This window comes from Condylura cristata, unplaced genomic scaffold, assembly GCF_000260355.1.
Source record: "Condylura cristata isolate star-nosed mole 26May11 unplaced genomic scaffold, ConCri1.0 scaffold00022, whole genome shotgun sequence".
Taxonomy (NCBI): Eukaryota; Metazoa; Chordata; class Mammalia; order Eulipotyphla; family Talpidae; genus Condylura; species Condylura cristata.
Window position 1 is genome coordinate 32,860,837 of NW_004567123.1, and position 12,003 is coordinate 32,872,839.

A 12,003-nucleotide genomic window follows, 5' to 3' on the forward strand; every position below is an offset into this window, starting at 1 on the left:
GCTCCCCTGTGCCCCGCAGGTAATTGAGTGTTTTCAGGAGGAAATGACCACAGGTAGAATCACAAAACCTGACCCCTCTGCGGCAGGGTCTTTGTTGACACCTGTTTTTATCCAAATGGATCATAAATTTACCCAAAGACATGAACCATGCGTCTACCCAAAGGTGTGGCTCTCACAAAATGCTTGTTTTTTTTTTAAAGATTTATTTATTCATACAGAACTGGGGTACAGGCCAGAGATGCGGAGGGTGAGAGGATTCACCAGAGACAGAGCGGGGAGCAGAACAGGCAGATCAACGAAGTGCACTGCTGAGGGGAGCAGCGGGCGGGTCAGGAGAGGTCTGCCGCGCCATGTGGATCTCCTCTGGGGCAGGCGGGGATCGAACTCATGCGAAAGTGGCTTTAGCTTCTTACTGCTGTGTTTTAACCCTCTGCGCCACCAGGGAGGGCCACTTAATTGTTTTTTACTGGTGTTCCTTGCTCTCTTACTACCATGACTCCTTTGATGTATTTAATCGGCATGTTGATATGTTAAATGCCCTGAATGAAAACAGTCAAATGAAGAAAGTAAAATGAGCTAAAGAGCAGAAGTGTTGATACCCATGAAACAGGCTAATTTCGTCACTTTGGGGGATCTGGCCTGCAAGCTGTGTAGAGCAAATGCTCTTGCCCCCTGCCCCCAAGGAGCAAATGTCTACACAGGGGAAGCTGCTGATACAAATATAGATATGCTCCATCGACCTGCTTATTGTCTTTTAAAAATACAGAAATATATGGGGTAGAATAATAACATCTTGGTCTCTCAGTTGCCTTCCCGACCCTTTCTGAAAAAAAGAAAACAAAACAAACTGTGACCGTTACTTATCGATATTCTTCTCGACGGTTATTAATACCTGCTGGATATGGCACCAGAATCTTCATATGCTCTCTCCATTCTTTTAAAATGAATCTGAAGTATGCCTCCTATAGAATATCTATACATGTGTGAGAGCATACACATATGTGGACACGTGTTATCCACAGACACACGTGCATAAGCAGGAGAGTCCTTGCATAAACGAACACACACACCCACCTGACAGGCATATAGACTATTTCTGTTACAAACTTTGCCACAATATGCATCCTGTAAACATCTCTTTTTACAGTTGTTTGATTATTCCTTTAGGCAAAGTTCCTGGTCATAGAATCACAAGGTTGCATTTTATTAATTTTAATAAAAAAAATTCAATCTCTACCTTTGTGTAGCTCAGAAGAGATAAACCACACACCCTTGCTTAAAATGTTTCTATCCTGATGTTTACACTGACTGAGAAACCCGTTCCCAGTTCCCCCACCGGAGAAAACACAAAATGCAATCACTGGCCGCCTGGCATATAGGAAGCACTCGAAAAATGTTAGTTGTAAATACAAACGAGTGATTGTCAGAATGTGATGGAACTCCTTGTTCTCTTTACTGCAAATTAACTCTGGGGGAGGACTCACCAGGCAGCCTGGCTCAGCGGAAGCCAGAGATAAACGGGATCCCATCCATCACAGCCCCACCCTGCCCAGGGGCTGTTGGTGCGGGATACCCACCCATCCCCAAGCAGGGGCATCCATCAAACGCCTGGCAGAGTTTATCTTTAATGTCCCACAGCAGCAGCAGCAGCGAGGGCCCAGGGCTGGATGAGAGGCCCTGGGCTTACATCTGTGGGTGCGGGGGCGGGGTGTGTGGGTGGCAAGCCTGAGATGGATCCAGCTTGATTTTCCCAGCAGTCACCAAGGAAATGCACCAAACACAGCCCTCAGGATGTCACGGCCTCTCACAGGCCATCCAAGACTCTTCTCTTCTCTAGGTTTTTCTACCCCATTATTTCAGATCCAGAGAGAACAGTCAACTCTTGCCCGAGCCAGACAGGAAGACCGGTATCTCTGAGTCCTTCGCCTCCCCTTGGGCTTTCTGTCTATGGACCGGAGCTACAACAGCACCTGCAGCCCAGACTTTAGATTCTGCAACCCTTCAGCCCCAAATGCAACAGCCCTGTGTTCATTTGAATGAGCTGCATGCTGACGAATTACCCCAAGATCTGGTCTTAGGAGCCAACAGTGGTTTGATGGGGTCGCCCTTCCCAGAAAAGAGGTACTTACTTGTTCTGCTAGTCCCTTAGCGAGGGGACATTCATCTGTCTGGAAGGACTGGCGGAAGGCAAATTTCAGATAAGAAACAGACCTGAGTACCCCTTACCTCCCACAGTGTACCTCCCATCATCCTTTATCCCCCCAGTCAGTGACCCTGGTCGAGAGCTTTCCAAATCCTCTCAGGTGCGAAGGTCCTTGTTAATATTCTGTTCCTGCTATAATGTCAGGCAAAGGTTATCTCATCTGTCCTGGAATCAACATAAAAAAATAATGTCCCGATGAACTCAGGGTGGTGTCCAGAGAAGGGGGGTGAGCGTCAGTCATGGAGATACGTCTTACGCACCTGTGCCAGCTCTCTGGTCCGTGTGATGGGCACAGGCAGGTGGCCGAGTAGGGGAGGACAGTGAGGCTGGACCACAGCGCTGAGCTGTTGACTGGGAGCCTTCGGCAAATCCTTCCAAAGTATATCTGAGCCTCGGTTTCCTTTTTTCTAGATTTGTTTGGTCACTGATGGGGGGAGCTCGCAGGAGAAAATGAATGTGAAGTAGCGTGGTTAGCATAAAATGATTGCAATGTCATCATTTTATCATTCTCGGTATTATTGTTGTATTATTGATTCCCATACCAGTGAGATTACGTTTGGCCAATGTCAGAGCTCAAGGAAATCCCCCTGTGCTATCCTCCAGGTTCCTCTAGGCTATCAAATAATCCAACAAGCATCAGACAGGATGGGGAAAGATAAAAGAAATGTAAAAACGTAATAAAACATGGATCCTCCTGTGGGCAGCCTGCGTAAAAGAAGTTGAGAGCTGCTGGGGTCAGTTGCCCCAAGGCCGAGCCACCGTGGGGCATGGGTGGTGAGCTCTGTCCAAACAACCTGGCCACCACCTGGCCAGAGGCACCTTGGAGACAAAAGGTGCAGGATTCTAACCTCTGACTATCTCCCGGTTTCTGAGCGGTGTGTCTGAGAGCTGCGTGCACAGTGGGATGATACCCACGGGATGTGGCCTGAGCAGAGCCCAGCCCAGAAGAGACCGTGATGCTGCTCACCTCCGCCACCTCACGGAATGGCCCTCTAATATCTCCTCCTGCGCCTCCCTGGGGCCGCAGGGGCTCAGTCTAAGCACTCTGAAGCTGTCCACAGCCACTGCAGCACCAGTTCAATCCCCGGCCAGGGAGGTGACCCACATGGCGCAGCAGACCTCTCCTGTCTCCCCTCTGCCCCCCTCAGCAGCGTCCTTCGTCCATCTGCCTGTTCTGCTCCCCGCTCTGTCTCTGGGGGATCCTCTCACCCCCTGCACCTCTGGCTTATGCCCCACCTCTTGTATGCATAAATAAATAAAAATATATTTTTCCAAAAATAAATAACTCTCTCCTCCTAACCCGCCTTGAGGAGCCAGACTAAGCCCTTTCCAGCACTTGTCCCCTCACGCATGCATCTCTAATTAAGCCTTGCCTGGTTCAACTACACCTACACTCTCCAGTGAGTTCTTTCCCAGAGGCCAAAGGACCCACTCTCCTGGGTCGGGGCCCATAACCCCTGAGTATAGGGAAGAGGGTCAGCATGACTGAGGAACTCGCCGTGTTTCTTTGGATGGCATCTTAAACAGCTGGGCTAAAGGAGGGAGGTCGGGGAGAGAAAGTGAGTCAGTCAGAGAGACAACTGGGAAAAACAGAAAGGAAGATAAGAGGGCTTGGCCTTCCTGCAGTAGAGCGCACTGCAAGGACATTTGTGCATAAACATCTGAAGCTGCCTTGACCCAACCTTCAGATTTTTGCCCCCTGCTCCTACATCAAGACCATGTTGGCGAATCAGCATGGAGGACTTAATTCTGTGAGGACCCAGGGAGCTGCAGGAAGTGTAGACGAGTGAGAACCACCTCAAGGTGAGATGAACGTCGGGACAGGCTGTCTCCCCAGGCCTTTAAGTGACCTTTAAGGAAATCTCACATCGGAGGTGCTCATGAGTTATTCCTTCATTAAGCCATTGAGCCTCTCAGCAGCCCAATAAGGCAGGCAAGCTCCTTCTCCCCGTTTTACAGGTAGGACAGAGGCTCTGAGGTGGCAGACTTGACCTGGGTCCCCCCAGGAGGCGACTGGTCTGTGGAGATGACGTGTGTCCCCCGCACCACACAGGGCACCCCTCACACCCTGGCACAAAGGCTTTGTGCCACCCCCGGAATTGAGACCAGACTCACTTTTGACTCCCCGGAGGCTCCTGCTTCCAGGGTGCGTGATCTCTGCCTCCCCGCTGGTGCAGAAGTGGGATGCGCTTCTGGTCCTGAGCGAATGAATGAGCTCATCTTACAGGGCTTCGATTTCCTTCCTAGCTCTGTCCCAGAGAGAGTTCACGCAGTTTCTTCCCATCAGTCTTGGAGAATTGCAACTTTAAGCAGAGCTGACACTATAGAAACAATAATTGGCATAATATTCGCAAGGAGCAAAAGACGGTCATTTCCTCAGGCACCAAAAAAGCATAACCCAGTTCTGAGGTTCCCAGAAAAAGCCTGCACCCGCTGTAACTCACACACAGCCTCATCACTCTCCTCTGAGAGCTATAATTCTCCACATGAAAGCAGGCATAACTCTTAACTATTATTTTCGATGACATCCCCTTTTTAACTTTAAGCAGTGTTCTTTAAACATTTCTAAACTTTCCCAATTCCTCCCCAATACCTTGCTATGAATTTGCTTGTCACCGTAAGCTGTACACAAAGAGAACAAGCACAAAGATATCAGGAAGTGGTTTTCCTAGCAACAGTAATCATCCCAAAGATCCCAGAACATCCTTTCTATTCATACGGCATTTCGTGTTTTGAATAGTGCTGACAGGTGAAGTGGATTCATAGTATTTAATACAAAAAAAAAACATTGCTAGGGATGGGACTGCACAAAAGCTCAACTATCCTTACTATTCACGAGCCGTTGAATTCACTGTTTTTGTATCTATCCAGATTATTTAGTGAGGCACAATTGCAAAAGCAAATACTCACCTGCTCCCAGAATGACTAATCCAGGGTGCATTATGAAGAGTCCGATTCCCCAGGCCTCATTCATGCAACTGGACACGGCCTAAGTGGAGCCAAGCTCTTGCTATGCAAGACCCTCTTGAAAAATAAAGAGGCCTCCCCCTCACGGGGCCCTGGGCAGGTATGTTCAGTTTAAAATAAAAATGAGTCAGTACAGTTGGCAAAATCATCCACCCCCCAAGGAACTCTGGTCACTGCCTAACTCTGAGAAACAGTCTCCTCTTGCTGCTTCTGTCCTCTCCCAAGTAACACCCCAAACAGATTCAGCCCTGAAGGTTACAAAAGAAAGAAAAAAAAAAACAAACGAACAAAAGCCCTCAAGTTTCATCAGACAGGGAGGAGGAGGAAGAGGCGGGGCAGAGAGGAACTTCAGGCTTGCAAGAGAGGCTCAGGAGAAGGTGAATGATTGATTGTGCTCACCAGACTCTGCCTGTGCCGGGCTGCAGGCCTTGAGGAGAGAAGGCTGCATGACCTTGGGATCCAGGTGGAATGCTCTAGAGTTTGCTACAGCCATTATGGGTGCTGTTACGTTAGGGTAGCCGGGTCCTGCCTGCAGGCAGGGGTGCCCTGTAAAGCTCCAGGCTCCATGCCCGTGCCCAAGTTCTCACAACTCCCAGCATGCCATAAAGTCATGAACTGGGCTTCCTTAACAAGACACAAGGAGGGGTTCACGGGGTGGGGACCAAGCTGAGTGGCTGTGTCGGGTGGCTTTGTTCTCTTGCTCCCCTGGTTTCAGCATGCAGCCAAGGTCACGGCTATGATGCAGAGTGGTTTGGAGTAACTTGAAAATAGCCTGGATTTGAATGCTATCTGTGGGGTTGAAAGCGAAGTTATAAAATATGGCAGTCACACTTACCTGATGAGGCTGTTGGACAGATTGATTACCACCATATCCTTAATGCATCCGAAGCACTTAGTGGAACTGCAGTTCTCAGGGGGTTGCACTCAGAAGTCTGAAACTGAAAACTACAGTGGTCTACATTTCACACCCTGAACACTGGCAACATTTAAAAAGTCTGGTCATATCAAATAGGGGCGATTGTGCTATAGTAGCGCTTCTTCCATGTTGCGGGGGTGTGTCAACGCCGCAAGCATTTTGGGCAGAATTTGGCTTTATCAGATGCAGTTTAAGATGCACATTTTCTATAGCCTAGAAACGCCACTGTAGCGTGCATTCATTAGAGAAATTCTCAGACGTGTGCCCAAGGAGATCTATGCGGACATGGCTGTGCTTTGCCTGTAATACTGAGGAAACCGAGCTCCCGCATGGCCACAGAGAGCCGAGTTAACGAAAGATACAAGCAACGAGCATCAAAAGTGGGGGGTCCAGGTGGCATTTCTCAATGTGGCTACATCTCTGAGCTGTAGAGTGTGGCACCCTTTAAAAAATGTTTAACATGGGTGAAATAAACTCATATTTTGTATATAGAACAATGAAGACACTTCACGTGAATTTTGGACAGAAGAGTCCACTCTGGATACTGAGCTAAAAGAATGGGGAGCGTAGGTAGATCCTGGCCCATCGTCTGTAGGCTGGCAGGCACCGGTCGTGTGCAAAGAGAGTTGGGTTGGTGCATGGAGGCTGCTACTTTCTGAGTATTAGAAAATGTTTTAAATGTGTGACTTGTACGAAATAAATGAGGAAGTTGTGTGAAAGTGAAATAATTAGCTAACAAAGATACAGGTTATGCTCTGATGTAATAACGATTGGGCCAGGGTGGCATCTAATAAGATTGGGAAATATTTGGTCTTTAAACAACTCATCCTTCAAAGCAACCACATTCCAAGTTCACTGCTCTTCCTCCCTCCAACAAAGGCCGTTGTCAAACAAATCCATGGACAGATAGAACAAGCATGCATCGCTGTCAGCCACTGGCTGTCCTTCTGGCCAGCTCCACAGGCCATGGAGAGCAGGAAGTCAGAGGCTCCACTTCTCTGATCCAGGCAGTAAAGCTGAGTGTGTCTGCAGGGCCCTGAACCTTGGTTCTCTTCCAAGAGGGGCAGGGTGGGGGGTGGGGGTGGGGGACAAATGCCAGGGGACATTGTGTCTTTTGGATTATTTAAGCACATATTCACATGTGCCCCTATTTTCTCAGTGACTGATGAAAAGACAGCCACTTTTACAGCTTCTGACATGTGCACCATCGTACCCATCTGGGTGTGTTTGAGAGTTAGTCCACATGCCTCTTGTGTGAATCTGCCCCATGGACCAGGTAAAGGGGTTGCCGGAGGATGAACGGCAAAGGGAGCAGCTCACAGAACAGCTCGAGCAGCCATGAGAGCGAGAGAAAGAACAGAGGTGGTTGTTCCTTTGCAGGAAAGGAGAAAGTTAAATTCACTTCAGTTTTTTAATTGCTGTACAACTGATCTATATTATTTTCACTTCAAGTGTTCAAGATAACGATTGCACATGTGTATACATTGTGAGTGCATCATCATAATGATTCGGTTCAACATCTTATCTCAGCGATTGTTGCACCGTGTGATGACGATGGAGTTCATGCTGGGCATCCCCGCTCCTGACCCCTCAGGAGTAACTCTCCGTCTGGATTCGAGCCACTCACTCCACTCCCCCACCCCCACCCCATCTCACCTCCTTTCCGACAACCACCAGTATCTTTTCTTCTCTGTGATTTTAGTTTAGTTTGGCTTGCTTAGTTGGGATCTTTTGTAGTGCTATAAAGGTTTCCGTGTTATTTGTCTATTCCTGTGAAAAACTGGGTTATTTATAGAGATTGCTCTGAATCTATAGGTGGCCCTGGACTTGCAGACATTTTAACAATCTTTAGTATGGGATAACTTTCCATTACCTTTGTCCCATTTCCTTCAGTATTGTCTGACTGTTTTCATTGTACAAATCATTGGTTAAGTTCTTGTATTTTTTATTCCTTTTGATGTGATTGTACAGGGTCTTTTTTATTTTTTTTTTAACTTTTTTCCTGATAGTTCGTTGTTGGTGTATAAAAATACAACTGATTTTTGTCTATTGGTTTTGCATCCTCAACTTTTCTGAACTCACTTATTGGTCTTAACAATTTTAGGTTGGAGTCTTTAGCATTCTAAATATGTACAGTCATGTCCTCTGTAAAAAAGGTGACAGTTTTACTTCTTCTTTTCCAAATTGGATGCCTTATTTCTTTTTCTTGTTTATTTGACTGACTAGAGTTTCCAGTACTCTGTTGAATAAAAGTAGCAAGACTGGGCATCCTTGTCTTGTTCCTGATTTTAGAGAAAAGTTGTTCAGCTTTTCACCATTGAGAATGCTAGCTGTGAGTTTACCATGTTGAGTTATACTCTTTCTGTATCCACTGTGTTGAAGTGTTTTTTTTTTTTTTCCAGAAATGGATGTTGAACTTTGTCAAACGCTTTATCTACATTTACTGAGATGACCATATGATTTTAATTCTTCATTTTGTTGACGTAATGTATCAGGTTGTTTTGTGAATGTTGAGCCATCCTTGCATTCTTGAAATGAATCCCACTTAATCATGCTGTGATCCTTTTAAAGTATTGTTGAATTTGGTTTGCCAATATTTTGGTGAAATTGTATGTCTGTGTTCATCAGGGACATAAAACTGAACTTTTTTGTAGAGTGCTTTCCTGGCTTTGTTATGACAGTGCTGCTAACTGCATAAGACAAGTTTGAGAGTGTTCCCTCCTCTTCAAACTTCTGGAAGAGCTTGAGAAGTGTGGGTAGTAATTCTTCTTCAGTATTTGGCATAATTCTCCAGTATTGCTCTCTGGTCCTGAATATTTATGCATGGAGAGGTTTGTGATTACTGATTCGATCTCTCATAGGCAATTGGTCTATAGAGATTGTCCATTACTTTCTAATTCAATCTTAGAAGGTCACATGATTCTAGCTTGTCCAAGCTTGTATAAAAAATGGTTATGGCAGTCACTTAGACCCTTTGTACTTAGGTTGGATAATTCAAAATTCCTCCTGTTCTATTTCTGGAGAGTCTAGCTAAAGTTTTGTTAATTTTATCATTTTCAAAGAAGCATTGTTTCATCTCAATGATCTTTTCTACATCAATTTTGTCTCCAATTTATTTTCACTCTGAAATTTCCTTCTACGTACTTTGGGCTTCATTTTTTCCTCTTCTTGTTACTTTTTTAGTTCTAGGTATAACACTGCTGTTTAGTTGAGATTTTTCTTGTTTCTTGTGGTAGTTTATATATAACTCTAAAGTCCCTCCTGAGAACCATTTTTGCTACATCTTATAGATTTTGGTATGTCAGATTTCTATTTTTTTAATCCCAAAGTATTTTTTTTATTTCTTCATTGATATAGTAGTTTGTTTGTAGCATTTTGTTTTATCTCCACATATACTTTTTTTTTTTCATTTTTTTTCTTGTAATTGATTTCTGTTGTATTCCATTGTGGTCAAAAAAGATACTTGCTGGCATGTCAATATTCTTAAATTTATTAAAATTATTATTGAGAAATAAATCCTGGTCAATTCTGGAATATCCTCTACGCACACTTGAGAAAAGTGTGCTCAGCTTCTTTGGGCTGGTATGTGCTGCATATATCCATTGAGTCCATCTGATCTAATTTGTCATCTATGCTGATGTTCCTTTATTGAGTATCTGTCTAGATGATCTGTCTATAGATGTAAGTGGGATAACAGAAAATTTCTGTTTGCTTGGAATATCTTTTTTTATTCCTTCACTTTCAGTATGTATTTGTGTTTCTATCTGAAGTTTCTCTCTTATAAGCAATGTTTTATTCTCTTAACCGCTCTATATCTTTCATTTGGAGAATTTAATCCATTTATATTTTAAGTGCACATATTGCCCCTTTGTTGACTTCTTCCTGACATGTCGGTAGTCTGCTCTGTTCCTTTGTTCCTTTCTTGCTCTCTGCCCTGTGGTTTGATAACTTTCTTTCGTGCCATGTTTAGAGTTCTTTCTCATTTTTTCCTGTGTTCCTGCTATAATTCTTTTGCTTTGTAGTTACCATAAAGTTCACATGTAAGAGTCGCTGAATATATCATTCTATTTTAAGTTGATACTAACTTTCTTTTAGTATTATCCCAAGAGGAGGTGGAGAGAGAGAGAAAATTTCCTAAAGGGCAAGAGCTCAGATGCTCTCACCCCAGCACAAAGGTAGCAATTTGGAAATCACTTAAGTCACATAGAAAGGGACTCTTCAGCTGTTGCATAGCCACACTTTTCCTTAACCTTAAAGGCATGATTGTCTTTTCAGAGTTCACAGTCAAATGAGGAACTCAGACATGATCTAGATTTTAAAGACTACAGATGAAAATCAAGAGTCAGTGGGTATCTCTGAACCTGGATTAAAAAAATGACATCTTTGGTACATAGATACAATGGAATATTACTCAGCAACCAAAAAAGAGAAACACATGTCTTTTGCAGCAACTTGGATGGAGCTGGAAAAGATCGTGCTTAGTGAGATAAGCCAGAAAGAGAAAGAAAAATACCGGATGGTTTCACTCATAGCAGGAGTATAATGGACCAGACGAGAAAAGAACAAGAATAATGAACAGCCATATACCAGAGACATTTTGTGGGGGTGGAGTGGGGAGTGGGATCAAAAATGGGGGGTGGGGAGGGAAGTGCATGGGATTATGGTGATGTCACACGGGTGACTTGGTGATGGGAAACCCGTGGGGACTACAATTGAGATGGGAAAAAAATGTAAAAATGTAAAATAAACTTATAAAAAAATCAGTAATAAAAGAAGACACATTATTACCAAAAAAATGACATCTTTATTTTCAGAGACCTGTAACTGATGTTTAACTATCCCTTCTAGTATTCCCTTCTATTCAGCAGAAGATCTGCTAGAATTAGCAGTATCTGTGACTTTGTTCACCAATATAAATTCCATATTTTATACTGTTACAGTTATTACAAATACTGTAAAATATCACTTGTACTTAACACCACTTCAAAATTACAGTAGTTATTAGACCTTCCTCTAGACCTTGTTATTTAAAGTCTTAATAAAGAATCACATTTATTACTAGGCTACATTGAAGAAAATATTTTGATAACCAATTATATTGAAATGCAAGTTTCTTTTCAATGTATGTGTATATCATATCATGCATTTGATAACATTATTCTGATTATTCTGACAGTCATGGGGATCCATGGAACGCAATTATCAAGAACCCCTACACTGATTAAATAATAAATGAAACTGGTAAAAAGCACCCTTGTGCCAAGAACTGTAGAGAGAGGTAGGCCTTGTAAGCAGAACGTATGCGGAAGCAAAGGAAGTCTTCCCTGAGGAACTGGTGTGTGAGCTAGTTATGGAGAACAAGTAAGTTGGAACCAACAGAGATGAAGTGAAAGAACGTTCTACAGAAAGGAAACACCCTGTGCCAGCATGCCTTGAGATGGGCTGGGATACAGAAACCAGGCGTGCAGGTGCAGTGATGCTGGCACGGTGATGTCGATGCAGACATGCTGATAGAGGCTATTGGCACAGGGGTGTTGGCAGGGGGATACTGATGCAGAGAAGCATGTGTGTGCAATGCATGTGGTACCAGGATGGTTGCAGAGGTGCTGGTGCTGGGTAAGAGAGGAGAAAGAGAGTGGTGAAATGTGACTGAAGCAGTGGGCACTGGACCAACAGAGCAGTCAGAGAGCAGGTGCATAAAGCATGGAAGAGAAAAATGAGGTGGTGCATTGGAGACTGAATGTTGTGGAATGTGACTGAAGACCAGACCCCGCCTGCAAGGGAGGAAAGGGGATGTTCATGGGTCTAGCACTCAGAGGGCTGCAGAACGAGCTCAGTGGTCTGCAATGGGAAGTGTGGCCTTGAGAGGGTAACAGGGCCACTGTACGGTGTTCTGATGGGCATGCCCTTTGAGAGC

General features: G+C 44.5%; 1 long non-coding RNA gene across 2 annotated transcripts; it reads right to left on the minus strand.

The window, feature by feature from the left end:
* Positions 1–406: 406 nt before the first annotated feature.
* LOC105853957 lies at positions 407–5,368 on the minus strand. 2 transcript variants are annotated; one of them, XR_001145693.1, is made up of 4 exons: positions 5,114–5,368; positions 4,319–4,524; positions 2,464–2,640; positions 407–539 (listed from the first exon to the last, which is right to left on the minus strand). It is a non-coding gene; the product is annotated as an uncharacterized LOC105853957 (long non-coding RNA). The 2 variants fall into 2 exon arrangements; XR_001145694.1 differs by lacking the exon at positions 407–539 and adding an exon at positions 1,862–2,368.
* Between the last annotated feature and the right edge of the window lie 6,635 nt (positions 5,369–12,003).